Source organism: Nerophis lumbriciformis, linkage group LG29, assembly GCF_033978685.3.
Source record: "Nerophis lumbriciformis linkage group LG29, RoL_Nlum_v2.1, whole genome shotgun sequence".
Taxonomy (NCBI): Eukaryota; Metazoa; Chordata; class Actinopteri; order Syngnathiformes; family Syngnathidae; genus Nerophis; species Nerophis lumbriciformis.
Window position 1 is genome coordinate 24157501 of NC_084576.2, and position 16226 is coordinate 24173726.

The 16226-nt window shown below is 38.9% G+C and overlaps 1 protein-coding gene across 6 annotated transcripts in view; it reads right to left on the reverse strand.

Annotated features, from left to right (window-relative positions):
- Positions 1 to 16226, reverse strand: part of cadps2 (Ca++-dependent secretion activator 2) — a 278914-nt gene that overhangs the window by 229206 nt on the left and 33482 nt on the right. The window lies entirely within an intron of this gene.

Below are 16226 nucleotides of genomic sequence, written 5' to 3' on the forward strand. Positions count from 1 at the left end.
GGGCGGTTACGCTTCCGGTTCAAGGAACAAAACAGGACGCGGCACCTGCAGTGAGTCAACTCGCCCAAAAGATGGCGCCATAGCACAAACAATGACACACCTTTTCAGTGTCTCGTTCGGTGTAATATGAAAACTATTCGGTAAGCATAAAACATGACGATAAATTAGCCGAAGTTATCGAAGTGTAGGAAAAAAAAGTAGCAGTTTATAGTCCAGGATTGATGATCACAACCAGACCTAATTGGAGAAAGGACTTGTTGATTTTCGGATTAGCATGAAGAAACCATTTTAAGTGTTTGGGAACATTGCCCCTTGGAGGTGTTTCCCAATGTTCTCCTCAGATGCTCCACACGATGATTCATGGTGATGGCCACCTCCCGCCGGCAGAGACAGAAAGTCTTTGTCTGGGAAATGGATTTGTCTCAGGGGGTCTGTACCACGCAGGACGCAGCAGATCCAGGTGGAGGTGTCGTGTTGCCTTCAGGCGTGTCGCAGCAATAAAGGCGCTCTAAGACTATTTGCTGTCTGCGTGGGAGCGCGGCTAAAACCGTCTTCATCATGCGTTTCACAACCCTGAGTCAGCTGGACCACGACAACCAGAGCTGGCAGTATCAGCTGGGGGAGGAAGCACTGCCGATGGGGTTGGAGAAGCTTGTACATCACAACATCTAAAACAGGGGTGTCCAAAGTGCGGTGCAGGGGCCATTTATCTTTTTTTTCATTTTTTTTATTGGCCTGTGACAAATTCTAAAGACAAAATAAAAACTAGAATACGCAATTTCGGGAGAAAATGCATGTGAATTGTGAAATGTGCAAGCTGGACCTAAATGTTAACGTTAGCATGCTAACAGTTAGGATGTGCCAAGTCATATGACTATAAAGTGTACGCATGTAAAATTAGCATGTGTAAAGTACCAAGTTATAGGACTTTAAGGTGTTCAGTTGAAAAATTGGCTAATAAAATTAGCATGCTTAAGTTAACATGCCGCAATGCTAACAGTAGCATGCGAAAAGTTAACATGTGTCTAGCACCAAGCACTAGATAAAAAAGTAAGCATGCGAACAGTTAGCATGTATAAAATAGCAAGTTAAATGACTCTCTAACATTAATACGCTAATATGCTAATGTGAACATACCAACACTTAGCATGTGTGAAGTAGCAAGTAATATTTTGGCTTTAAAATTGGCAAAAAAAAAGATAGCACACTAACGATAGCATGCTAACAGTTAGCATGTCTCAAGTACCAAGTCATACGATTGCAAAGTTGGCAACAAAAAAAAGATTAACACGCTAACATATATACGTAAAATGCTAATGTTAACATACCAACACTTGGCATGTGTCAAGTACCAAGTGTTAGTTTGGTCTTAAAATTGGAAAAAAATAGATAGCATGCTAACAGTTAGCATGTCTCAAGTACCAATTCATACGATTGCAAAGTTGGCTAAAAAACATTGGCCAAAAAATGACTATGAAGTGTACGAATGTAAAAAATAGATAAAAAAGTGAGCATGCGAACAGTTAGCATGTATGCTATTGCAAGTTAAATGACTCTGAGGTGTTGGGCTGCAAAACTGGCAACAAAAAAAAAGATTAACACATTAACATATATACGTAAAATGCTAATGTTAACATACCAACACTTAGCATGTGTCAAGTACCAAGTAATATTTTGGCTTTAAAATTGGCACAAAAAAAAAAAGATAGCACACTAACGATAGCATGCTAACAGTTAGCATGTCTCAAGTACCAAGTCATACGATTGCAAAGTTGGCAACAAAAAAAAAGATTAACACGCTAACATATATATGTAAAATGCTAATGTTAACATACCAACACTTAGCATGTGTCAAGTACCAAGTAATATTTTGGTTTTAAAATTGGCAAAAAAATAGGTAGCATGCTAACAGTTAACATGTCTCAAGTACCAATTCATACGATTGCAAAGTTGGCTAAAAACATTGGCCAAAAAATGACTATGAAGTGTAGGAATGTAAAAAATAGATTAAAAAAAGTGAGCATGCAAACAGTTAGCATGTATGCTATTGCAAGTTAAATGACTCTGAGGTGTTGGGCTGCAAAACTGGCAAAAAAAAAAGATTAACACGCTAACGTTAATACGCTAAAATGCTAATGTTAACATACCAACACTTAGCATGTGTGAAGTACCAAGTAATATTTTGGCTTTAAAATTGGCTAAAAAAAGATAGCACACTAATGATAGCATGCTAACATTTAGCATGTGTCAAGTACCAAGTCATATGACTGCAACATTGGCCAAAAAATGACTATGAAGTGTACGAATGTAAAAAATTGATCTTAAAAAATGAGCATGCGAACAGTTAGCATGTATAAAATAGCAAGTTAAAGGACTCTGAGGTGTTGGGCTGTAAAACTGGTAACAAAAAAAAGATTAACACGCTAACATATATACGTAAAATGCTAATGTTAACATACCAACACTTAGCATGTGTCAAGTACCAAGTAATATTTTGGCTTTAAAATTGGCAAAAAAAAAAGATAGCACACTAACGATAGCATGCTAACAGTTAGCATGTCTCAAGTACCAAGTCATACGATTGCAAAGTTGGCAACAAAAAAAAAAGATTAACACGCTAACATATATACGTAAAATGCTAATGTTAACATACCAACACTTAGCATGTGTCAAGTACCAAGTAATATGTTGGTTTTAAAATTGGCAAAAAAAAATAGATAGCATGCTAACAGTTAGCATGTCTCAAGTACCAATTCATACGATTGCAAAGTTGGCTAAAAACATTGGCCAAAAAATGACTATGAAGTGTAGGAATGTAAAAAATAGATAAAAAAGTGAGCATGCAAACAGTTAGCATGTATGCTATTGCAAGTTAAATGACTCTGAGGTGTTGGGCTGCAAAACTGGCAAAAAAAAAGATTAACACGCTAACGTTAATACGCTAAAATACTATTGTTAACATACCAACACTTAGCATGTGTGAAGTACCAAGTAATATTTTGGCTTTAAAATTGGCAAAAAAAAAAGATAGCACACTAACGATAGCATGCTAACAGTTAGCATGTCTCAAGTACCAAGTCATACGATTGCAAAGTTGGCAACAAAAAAAAAAGATTAACACGCTAACATATATACGTAAAATGCTAATGTTAACATACCAACACTTAGCATGTGTCAAGTACCAAGTAATATGTTGGTTTTAAAATTGGCAAAAAAAAATAGATAGCATGCTAACAGTTAGCATGTCTCAAGTACCAATTCATACGATTGCAAAGTTGGCTAAAAACATTGGCCAAAAAATGACTATGAAGTGTAGGAATGTAAAAAATAGATAAAAAAGTGAGCATGCAAACAGTTAGCATGTATGCTATTGCAAGTTAAATGACTCTGAGGTGTTGGGCTGCAAAACTGGCAACAAAGAAAAGATTAACACGCTAACATTAATATGCTAAAATGCTAATGTTAACATACCAACACTTAGCATGTGTCAAGTACCAAGTAATATTTTGGCTTTAAAATTGGCAAAAAAAAAAAGATAGCACACTAACGATAGCATGCTAACAGTTAGCATGTCTCAAGTACCAAGTCATACAATTGCAAAGTTGGCTAAAAAAAAGATAGCGCGCTAATGTTAGCATGCTAACATTTAACATGTGTCAAGTACCAAGTTAGACGAGTCTGAAGGGATTGGCAAAAAAAGATAGCATGCTAATGTTAGCAACGCTGCCTGAGGCTTTGTTTGTTAGCTTCGTTTGGCCATTTTTCTGCTTGAAAATGCCTCAATTGTGTCAGAATGACGTAGAATGTGCTTTGTTGGCAATAAAACAAAGATGTGGATGTTGTGTTCATATAGTTAAGCATTTATTGATTGACAGATATTGTATTGATTAGTATATTTGAATGTACAAAATGATGCATACGAACTTTGATAACAAACGCTTAGTCAGCAGATGTCTTTAACGTTGCTGTGCATGACCTTTTTTGGATATCCGCTTACATTTTGCAGCATTTTGCCATGAAACATTTTGAAGACACGTAAAAGGAGCTTTCAGGCAGCGTAATGAGTGAACAGGGGGGTCGCGAGCGTGTGTGTGTGTGTGTGTGTGTGTGTGTGTGTGTGTGTGTGTGTGTGTGTGTGTGTGTGTGCTGGAAGGCTTTGATTTGAGCCTTGACTCTCCACTTGAAGGAGGTGATCCGTTATTTTGGACAGTTGATGGCGTCTTTGGGCGGCAGCGAGCACTTCAGCGTGACAAATGGATACGTAAATGGCACGGGAGTGTGTGCATAAATATCTGTCACACATCTCACACGAATAAAGGAACACACACACATACACGTCTTGCCTACTTTGTGTGGACCCACGTTTGGTTAGTAGGTTGTGAGGGCCCCCCTTTCCACTATAGCTAGAATGATGACAAAAATAAAAATATATCTAGCACTAGATGGGAGTAGAGAGTTGCAACCTCACTTCAGAATGCAAAACACACAAAGTACAAAAAATATTTTACACACACACACACACACACACACACACACACACACACACACACACACACACACACACACACACACACACACACACACACACACACACTTGTATGTCTTACCTTCTTGAGACCTGAGAAAAATGTCTACCTCTTTAGGACCACCCTTTCTAGATATATATAGATTTGTATTTACAACATTAATAATACATACATACTATGCAAATGTAAAAAAAGCTTGTTGTGAAAAATGAGTTGGAATTTCACAAGAAAAAGGTCGCAAGTTCACAAGAAAAACGTAGAATTTTGGCAGTATTGTAATAAAAGTCGTCATTTTACTCAACGCAAGTCAAAATGTTACAAGAAAAACTGAACATTTGTGCGATATGATAAAAGTTGGAATTTTACTCAATAACAGTCGGAATTTTACAAGACAAGCTCAACATTTTGGCAATTTTATGAAAAGAGTCGTAATTTTACTCGACAAAAAGTCCCAATTTTATAAAAAAAAACTTTAAAATTTTGGCAATATTATACTAATAATCGGAATTTTACCTAGCAAAATTATGCCAAGTCATTATTTTATTCCAAAAAATTCACTATTTGACAAAAGTCAGCATTTAATGACAAATGTCACCATTTTGCAGGAAAAAGTAATAATTTTACATACCGATTGAGATGTTTGATAATGGCTTTTTTACCAATATCCGATATTCCAATATTGTCCAACTCTTAATTACCGATTCCGAAATCAACCGATATCGATATATACAATCGTAGAATTAACACATTATTATGCCTAATTTTGTTGTGATGCCCCGCTGGATGCATTAAACAATGTAACAAGGTTTTCCAAAATAAATCAACTCAACTTATGGAAAAAAATGCCAACATGGCACTGCCATATTTATTATTGAAGTCACAAAGTGCATTATTTTTTTTTAACATGCCTTAAATAGCAGCTTGGAATTTGGGACATGCGCTCCCTGAGAGAGCATGAGGAGGTTGAGGTGGGCTGGGTTGGGAGGGGCGGGGTTGAGGTGTGTGTGTGTGGAGGGAGTGGGGGGGGGGGGGGGGGGGGGCGTATATTGTAGCGTCCCGGAAGAGTTAGTGCTGCAAGGGGTTCTGGGTATTTGTTCTGTTGTGTTTTTGTTGTGTTACGGTGCGGATGTTCTCCCGAAATGTGTTTGTCATTCTTGTTTGGTGTGGGTTCACAGTGTGGCGCATATTTGTAACAGTGTTAAAGTTGTTTATACGGCCACCCTCAGTGCATTCACTTGTGTGTGTGAAAATCCGTCGATATTATGTTATTGGGCCTTTAAGCCATGCCCTCAATATTGTTGTCTGGGTGGAAATCGGGAGAAATTCGGGAGAATGGTTGCCCCGGGAGATTTTCAGGAGGGGTACTGAAATTCGGGAATTCTCCCGGGAAAATCGGGAGGGTTGGCAAGTATGACTGCTCTGTACTTCTCCCTACGTCCGTGTAACACTCCATACAGCGGCGTTTTAAAAAGTCATACATTTTACTTTTTGAAACCGATACCGATAATTTCCGATATTACATTTTAAAGCATTTATCGGCCGATAATGTCGGCAGTCCGATATTATCGGACATCTCTAATAAAAAAGTAATTAAAAAGTAATAATTTTACGAGGAAATACTGCAATATTACAGAAACAGAAAGAATATGAGAAATTGTTCCCAATTTTATAAGAAAAAAGTCCACACATTGTGAGAAAAAAACTGCTTTAAGTTCATTTATTTATTTATTTTGTTTAGAATTGGTTTTCAATCTTCATTATTTACTTTAAGTTATTACAGTATGTCTCTATATACATATTTATTTTGTATTAATTTTGGCCAAAGGGGGCACATTTCAATTTCTTACACACACTTGTTATTTCATATGTTGGCCAGAGGGGGAGCACTTTTAAAACTGACACACAGTCAATTAGAAAAATCCCTCCTTTTTAAGAGCACCCTAATTTTGATGGATTTCACCACCAGAGGTGCAAATGAGACATTCTCTATTTTTGTTTTTTTGTAATGTGCTTAAGGCCGATGACAAACGAGTCACTGACCACAGATGGCCCCTGTGTCGCCCTTTGGGCTACCCAGCTGTAGAAGCTAACTAATGGCCACTATAGTCTTAGTACTGTAGTGTATTTGTTCATCCTATGGTCACATATGGGACGCGGGTTGTATTATGTCAGCACTGGAAGTCGTAAAATCAGCTGTTCACCTGGCGTATTTTTTTCGGGGATGAATAGGGAAGTCCTTCTTTAGCTGCCGTCTTGTTTTATCATATATTTCTCCCTTTGCTCCGGTCAATGTTTACTTCTGTATGCACATTATATCAACAAAAAAATCCTGACTTTGGAGCAATGTTCACAGACTCTAGTATTTGGCTCTCTATTAGATGCAATAGTTTTCCGTATTGGGACCATGATTTCGGTCCTAACTTGTTGACTGGTCCTCATATGCAAGGTACTTTTCCTTGTTGATGTCTCAAGAAGGGTAGCAATACAAGATTACACACACACACACACACACACACACACACACACACACACACACACACACACACACACACACACACACACACACACACACACACACACACACACACACACACACACACACACACACACACACACACACACGTATTTCTTGCCTTCTTGAGACCGGAGAAAAATGCCTTCCTCTTTAGGACCACCCTTTCTAGATATATATAGATTTGTTTTTACAACATTAATAATACATACATACTATGCAAATATAAAAAAGCTTGTTGTGAAAAATGAGTTGGAATTTCACAAGAAAAACGTAGAATTTTGGCAGTATTATAATAAAAGTCGTCATTTTACTCAACGCAAGTCAAAATGTTACAAGAAAAACTGAACATGTGTGCGATATTATGATAAAAGTTGGAATTTTACTCAATAACAGTCGCAATTTTTCCAGTCGGAGCTCTGGATTAACACAAACTAGGTTGTGGTGTTTTGTTGTAATTTTTTGTTTCATTCGCAATCAGCACCTTCACGACCTTCACAATAAGAGTTTATTTATTTACAATGTCCCGGAAAACCAGGAATTATGCTTTTTTTTTTTAGGGAGCCCTTGATTAAAACAAGCTAGGTTGTGGTGTTTTGTTGCAATTTTTGGTTTCATTTGCAATCAGCACCTTCACAATAAGAGTGTATTCTAAGGCTGCAGCTAACGATTATTTTTCTATCGATTAATCTATAGATTATTTTTTTTTTCGATTAATCTATAGATTATTTTTCCCGATTAATCTATAGATTATTTTTCCTTTTACCGATTATTTTTTTTATTTAAAATGAAGATGAAAAAATAAATGTAGGCCAGTTTTTTCAAAAGGCATGGCTTTTATTTACAAAAAAAAAAGTATGGCCACTCAGTCAACATTGACAACAACATGACAAAATATTCTGTAACAATGTAAACATTTAACAAAATTAAAAGTAGCTTATTGGCTTTTAATGTGCAAATATAAAAGTAAACATCCAGTGCAAATCTTAATATTCTGCAATAGTATAAGCATTTCAAAAGTAAAAGTATTGCTTATTTTGCTTTAAAATGTGCAAAAATAAAGATAAACATCCAATTCAAAAAAGTGCAAAACGGAAATATTCTGTAACAACAGTGTAAACATTTCAACAAAAGTAAAAGTATTGCTTATTTGCTAAAATGTGCAAAAATAAAGATAAACATCCAATACAAAAAAGTGCAAAACGAAATATTCTGTAACAACAGTGTAAACATTTCAACAAAAGTAAAACTTTTGCTTATTTTGCATAATAACACAACAATGATAGTGTGATTAAAGTGAAAGTTAATTGTTCGTTTGTACATAGTATACGTAATTGTTAATGTTGTAAAAGGTATTTGCACAACTAATTAACGTTAGCGTTAAAGAGGAGCGCGTCTTTGTAAACACTGAACAGGCACGCCAAACGCTCCTCTCAGAGCGAAACGGTGCTTTAGTTTATGAATTTACAACGCAGATACAAATGACACATTCATGGTTTTGTGTAATGATGACAACGTATACTCACGCGGACGATTGACTAGTTGATGGTGATGGCAAGAACGCTGCCGTTGTGCTGCTATGATAGGCCATTTCCGCTCGACACAGTGTGCATACAACAACATTATTAGCAGAGGTGGGTAGAGTAGCCAGAAATTGTACTCAAGTAAGAGTACTGTTACTTTAGAGATTTATTACTCAAGTAAAAGTAAGGAGTAGTCACCCAAATATTTACTTGAGTAAAAGTATGTTGTTGAAAAAACTACTCAAGTACTGAGTAACATACACACACACACATATCATATATATATATATATATATATATATATATATATATATATATATATATATATATATGTGTGTGTATATATATATACACACACACACACACACACACACACACACACACACACACACACACACATATATATATATATATATATATATACATTGATATATACAGTATATAATTTATATTTATTTATTTTGCCGTTTTTGTTTACATGTTAAAGGTGTTTTAATGAATATACATGCATGTTTAACATATAGATTCCTTTCTTTCATGAAGACAAGAATATAAGTTGGTGTATTACCTGATTCTGATGACTTGCATTGATTGTAATCAGGAAGTAGTGCTGGTAACGTCCACGTTTTCAAATGGAGGAGAAAAAAAGTTCCTCCTTTCTGTCTAATACCACATGAAAGTGGTTGTTATTTGGCATCTTATTTGTCCACCTTCCATATTCGTTTTTATACCCTTTACAAGAAATACATTGGCGGCAAACTCCGTAGCTTGCTAGCTTGTTTGCGCTGGCTTTCGGAGACTCTTATTTTGAAAGCGCAGGCGCGATGGAGCGGGACTTTTATTGTGAAGACAGGAACTGTGCAGTCAGTCTTTACGGTTGAAATAAAAAAAGGGTCTTTTTTCCTTCACACTTTTGATTGATTGATTGGAACTTTTATTAGTAGATTGCACAGTACAGTGCATATTCCGTACAATTGACCACTAAATGGTAACACCCGAAGTTAGCTCGGAGCCAGTCAGGTCATGTGACCCCTGGCTCTGTTTGATTGGTCCAACGTCACCAGTGACTGCATCTGATTGGTGGAACGAAGTGAAACGTCACCAGTAAGGCAGGCACTATGAAGGTCTGTCTGACAGACCAAAACAAACAAAGCGTGCATTAACAGATCGATAAAAAATTAGTAGCGAGTAGCGAGCTGAATGTAGATAAAAGTAGCGGAGTAAAAGTAGCGTTTCTTCTTAGGCCGTTTATTGAAATACTCCCACACTTTTGACGACTTTTGGCGTGCTTTTTTCCCCTCGCTCGCACCGCTCGCATCGTCTGCTTTGCGCTCCGCCATGACGGTAGTGTGACGTAAATATGCGACGCGTCGACGAACAAAAACGTCCTCGACGTATTTACGTAACCGATGACGTCGACTACGTCGACGCGTCGTTTCAGCCCTAGTGTATTCCTTTACAATGTCCCGGAAAACCAGGAATTCTGCTTTTTTTTTTTTTCTTGTAAGGGAGCTCTTGATTAACACAAGCTAGGTAGTGGTGTTTTGTTGTAATATTTGGTTTCACTCGCAATCAGCACCTTCACAATAAGAGTTTACTTATTTACAATGTCCCGGAAAACCAGGAATTATGCTTTTTTTCTTTAAGGGAGCTCTTGATTAACACAAGCTAGATTGTGGGGTTTTGTTGGAATTTCTGGTTTCATCCGCAATCAGCACCTTCACGACCTTCACAATAAGAGTTTATTTATTTACAATATCCCGGAAAACCAGGAATTATGCTTTTTTTAATTTTATTTTTTTAGGGAGATCTTGATTAAAACAAGCTAAATTGTGGGGTTTTGTTGTAATTTTTGGTTTCATTTGCAATCAGCAGCTTCACAACCTTCACAATAAGAGTTTATTCATTTACAATGTCCGGGAAAACCAGGAATTCTGGGTATTTCTTTTTTTTTTTTTAAGGGAGCTCTTGATTAACACTAGCTAGATTGTGGGTTTTTTTTTGGAATTTTTGGTTTCATTCGCAATCAACACCTTCACGGCCTTCACAATAAGAGTTTATTCATTTACAATGTCCCGGAAAACTAGGAATTCTGGGTATTTCTTTTTTTTCCTAATGTTTTTTTTATTAAGGGAGCTCTTGATTAACACAAGCTAGGTTGTGGGGTTTTGTTGTAATTTTTGGTTTCATTTGCAATCAGCACCTTCACAACCTTCACAATAAGAGTTTATTCATTTACAATGTCCTGGAAAACCAGGAATTCTGCTTTTTTTATTTTTTTATTTTTTAGGGAGCCCTTGATTAAAGCAAGCTAGGTTGTGGTGTTTTGTTGTAATTTTTGGTTTCATTTGCAATCAGCACCTTCACAATAAGAGTGTATTCATTTACAATGTCCCGGAAAACCAGGAATTCTGCTTTTTTTTTTTTTTCTTGTAAGGGAGCTCTTGATTAACACAAGCTAGGTTGTGGTGTTTTGTTGTAATATTTGGTTTCACTCGCAATCAGCACCTTCACAATAAGAGTTTATTTATTTACAATGTCCCGGAAAACCAGGAATTATGCTTTTTTTTTTTAAGGGAGCTCTTGATTAACACAAGCTAGATTGTGGGGTTTTGTTGGAATTTCTGGTTTCATTCGCAATCAGCACCTTCACGACCTTCACAATAAGAGTTTATTTATTTACAATGTCCCGGAAAACCAGGAATTATGCTTTTTTTAATTTTATTTTTTTTAGGGAGATCTTGATTAAAACAAGCTATGTTGTGGGATTTTGTTGTAATTTTTGGTTTCATTTGCAATCAGCAGTTTCACAACCTTCACAATAAGAGTTTATTCATTTACAATGTCCGGGAAAACCAGGAATTCTGGGTATTTCTTTTTTTTTTTTAAGGGAGCTCTTGATTAACACAAGCTAGATTGTGGGGGTTTTTTTTTGGAATTTTTGGTTTAATTCGCAATCAGCACCTTCACAGCCTACACAATAAGAGTTTATTCATTTACAATGTCCCGGAAAACTAGGAATTCTGGGTATTTCTTTTTTTTTCTAATGTTTTTTTATTAAGGGATCTCTTGATTAACACAAGCTCAGTTGAGGTGTTTTGTTGTAATTTTCTGTTTCATTCGCAATCAGCACCTTCACGACCTTCACAATAAGAGTTTATTTATTTACAATGTCGCAGGAAACCAGGAATTCTGGGTATTTCTTTTTTTTTTTTTTAAGGGAGCTCTTGATTAACACAAGCTAGGTTGTGGTGTTTTGTTGTAATTGTTGGTTTCATTTGCAATCAGCACCTTCACAACCTTCACAATAAGAGTTTATTCATTTACAATGTCCGGAAAAACCAGGAATTCTGGGTATTTTTATTATTTATTTATTTTTCCAGGGATCTCTTCATTAACACAAGCTAGGTTGTGGTATTTTGTTGTACTTTTTTGTTTCATTTGCAATCAGCACCTTCACAATAAGAGTTTAAAGTGTCACCTGACATCATGGCTTCCAAAGTGAACAACAGAGTTCATGACATGACTCAATGACTCCCTGAAGACAAACACCTCCACCCTTCATAAACATCTGACCACTGCTGTCCACCTGCTCACACACACACACACACACACCTGATCAATGGGCGTGGACCAGGTGAGTTCACTCAGGGTCAGGAGATTACAGGAAGACTTTGTCAGAAGGTGAATGATGTCTTCAGGTGGCCACCACGGAGGACGGATGACATCATGTGGAAGCTAAGCTTCTGATGTCACTATCTGGCCACATCATTAGGTACACCGGCACGAGTGGACGCGACGACATCCAAATTCTGCTGAGTCAGCGAGGAAACGTTGGCGCTTCCCGTTTCCTCGTATTGTTCACGAGGAAAACGAGGACACACGTTTTGCCGACCTCAGCATGGATAACGCGTCCCGGTCCAGCCACCCGGTCCAGCCAGAGCAGTCCTGGTTCAGATCTGTTTGAGACTCACGGGAGAGTCTTCCTAAAGATGGCATTATGAAGATATGACTGGTGGCTCGCAGAGCAGAGCTTGTCCAAAACCTCCCTAAACGTGTGCTAAAAAATAATATTTATATACTATTATAGTTTTGTGATTTTGTGACAATAGTTGGACCAAAAATTGCTAATAGTCCATAGATATGAACGGGAGTGTAAAATGATTCTATATATACAGTATATGTGCCTGTGATTGGCCATGCTAATTTGAGTTAGCTTGTCTATGAGCTAGTCCATTGTACGTTAGCATCAAGCTAGCGGCATTAGAGCTCAACCTTCATAATTGTACTGCTTTTTTCAGTTTATTCCAAATGATATTATTAATCTAACGTTAATTCCTACATGTCTTGATCCACTTTAGATCGATACGTGGATTGTAAGTTTTTATTATTCTTTTTTTTTTTTTCTACTTGTTTTATGCTCTTTTTGGTAAACAAATTGTCAGAAAAATTGTATGTAAATTATCAAAAGAAACTTTCCGTTCTCTGAGCTCCCAGTGAACAGACGAAAGCTGTCTTTGTTGCACCAAGTCAAAGGCTTGGAAAATTCCGCTGTGTATGATGAGAGGAGACGGGAGGGGTTATTTATTGTGATCCAAAGACCTGCCCAAGCCCGATCCAGGACCAGTCCAAGCCCGAGGCATCTTTTTCTTCTGTGTTAATGTGACCGAAAACATTGGCTGTTTACATATTCCTTTAGAAACAGTTATGTAAACAGGGAAAGTCCAAATAAAAAGAGATGGCGTACAATCTTTCACCAGAGCGTGATGACACTGTACAAGGGTACAGGTGTACACGTCTCACCTCATATTGAGCCAAATTGAATCCTGTCTCTGTTTATTTCCTTGCTTCTTGTCTGTCGATGTTTAAACCTGACACAAATCTTTATTCATTCGACCGTGTCCCTCGGGAAGTCCTGTGGGGAGTGCTCATAGAGTATGGGGTATCGGACTGTCTGATTGTGGCAGTCCGCTCCCTGTATGATCAGTGCCAGAGCTTGGTCCGCATTGCCGGTAGTAAGTCGGACACGTTTCCAGTGAGGGTTGGACTCCGCCAAGGCTGCCCTTTGTCACCGATTCTGTTCATAACTTTTATGGACAGAATTTCTAGGCGCAGTCAAGGCGTTGAGGGGATCTGGTTTGGTGGCTGCAGAATTAGGTCTCTGCTTTTTGCAGATGATGTGGTCCTGATGGCTTCATCTGGCCAGGATCTTCAGCTCTCACTGGATCGGTTCGCAGCTGAGTGTGAAGCGACTGGGATGAGAATCAGCACCTCCAAGTCCGAGTGCATCGTTCTCGCCCGGAAAAGGGTGGAGTGCCATCTCCGGGTTGGGGAGGAGATCTTAACCCAAGTGGAGGAGTTCAAGTACCTTGGAGTCTTGTTCACGAGTGAGGGAAGAGTGGATCGTGAGATCGATAGGCGGATCGGTGCGGCGTCTTCAGTAATGCGGACGCTGTATCGATCCGTTGTGGTGAAGAAGGAGCTGAGCCGGAATCCAAAGCTCTCAATTTACCGGTCAATCTACGTTCCCATCCTCACCTATGGTCATGAGCTTTGGGTTATGACCGAAAGGACAAGATCACGGGTACAAGCGGCCGAAATGAGTTTCCTCCGCCGGGTGGCGGGGCTCTCCCTTAGAGATAGGGTGAGAAGCTCTGCCATCCGGGGGGAGCTCAAAGTAAAGCCGCTGCTCCTCCACATCGAGAGGAGCCAGATGAGGTGGTTCGGGCATCTGGTCAGGATGCCACCCGAACGCCTCCCTAGGGAGGTGTTTAGGGCACGTCCGACCGGTAGGAGGCCGCGGGGAAGACCCAGGACACGTTGGGAAGACTATGTCTCCCGGCTGGCCTGGGAACGCCTCGGGGTCCCACAGGAAGAGCTGGACAAAGTGGCTGGGGAGAGGGAAGTCTGGGCTTCCCTGCTTAGGCTGCTGCCCCCGCGACCCGACCTCGGATAAGCGGAAGAAGATGGATGGATGGATGACAAATCTTTACACACGAAATATGCAATATTTTACCCCAAATTATTTATCATTATTCTCCCATTTTGATTGTATTTCAGAGGGCCTCAACACGGACCAAAACTCACCAATTTTTTACAAAAATCTGATATTTTAGGGGTCCCGAAACCAGACTTCAAAAAATGGCTCTCTAGCGCCCCCTTTAAAATGTAAAAATGGTGCCCCTCGGATTCACGTATCGTCACAAACATCGCCAGTGGGGTCCTTCATGACAGGACGTACGTAAAAGTCTGAAGAAGCCATATTTGAAAACAAACAGGAAGTCGGCCATCTTGGTTCGTCAGCCACTTTTAAGCCAAAAACAGCGGTCGTACTTCAACAAACTCCTCCTCGGGACTTTGACCAAATAACTTGCGTTTAAAATGAAACCCACTAGACAGACGGGCGATGATAAACTGCGAAGGAATTTTGTCTTCGCCTTAGGATGTGGGCGTGGCAAGGCGGTAAACTTTGATCGGACGGCTCGCCGCCAATATTTCAACGTTTATAACTCGGCTCCACAAACTCAAATCTTGACCAGAATTGGTAGAAATGATGATGGTGACACCCTAAAGTGCGAGATGAGTCGCTATATATTGGTACACATTCGTGGTGGGCGGAGCCTGGCGGCGAAAACTGACCCTCGCCATCAACCATCATTACTTCACTGCGTGATCGGATTTCCTTCCAAACGGATATGAGGCTTTTAAGTCAGGGTCGGATCATGACTCGTCGTTGATATCGACACTAACATCGCCCCCTTGTGGTGGAAATATATAATGGTCCATATGCACCAATCTACCTGAATTTTTGGACGGTGGGTCGGGGCATTGGAGAGGACATGACTGCGTGGGTTATGCTAGCCCCCGGACTCACTAACCCCAAGGGCCCTCTCAACGCTGCTCGCGGCTTTAATTCATTTTTATTTTTTGAGGAATGACCGTTTTAAAGGGGAAAAAAACATCCTGCACGGCAACTTTGTGTTATTAGAATCAATATTGCAACTTGTTCTGGTCACATTTCACCTGTTTGTGCTTTCATTCCACTTTTTTTGTATTTTTATAGTATTTTTAGAATGTGCTGTGGGCCGTTAAAAAAAAAAATTAGCTGTGGGCCACAAATGGCCCCCGGGCTCCACGTTGGACATGCTTGATGTATCCCTTAATCACAAGCACCTCAAAGGGCTTCACAAACCACAACAACATCCTCTGATCTAAACCCACACCCGGGCAACTGGGAGGCTGATATTCCTTTACGCTTCATAAACTTGCAGACGGCATCGGTGTGAGTGTGTGAGTGTGTGAGTGTGTGTGTGTGTGTGTGTGTGTGTGTGTGTTCTTGTAATCCTACCCTTCTTGGAGACAGCAACAAGGAAACGTACCTTCCATATGAGGAACGAACAAGTTAGGACATAAATCACGGTCCCAATATGGAAAAGCATTGCATCTAATAGAGAATGTCTCATTTTGTGAAATCTATCACAATTAGGGTGGTCCTAAAAAGGAGGGATTTTTCAAATTGACTGTGTGTCGGTTTTAAAAGTGCTCCCCCTCTGGTCAACATATCAAATAACAAGTGTGTGTAAGAAATTGAAATGTGCCCCCTTTGGCCAAAATTTATAAAAAATAAATTTGTATACAGGGACATACTGTAATAACTTGAAGTAA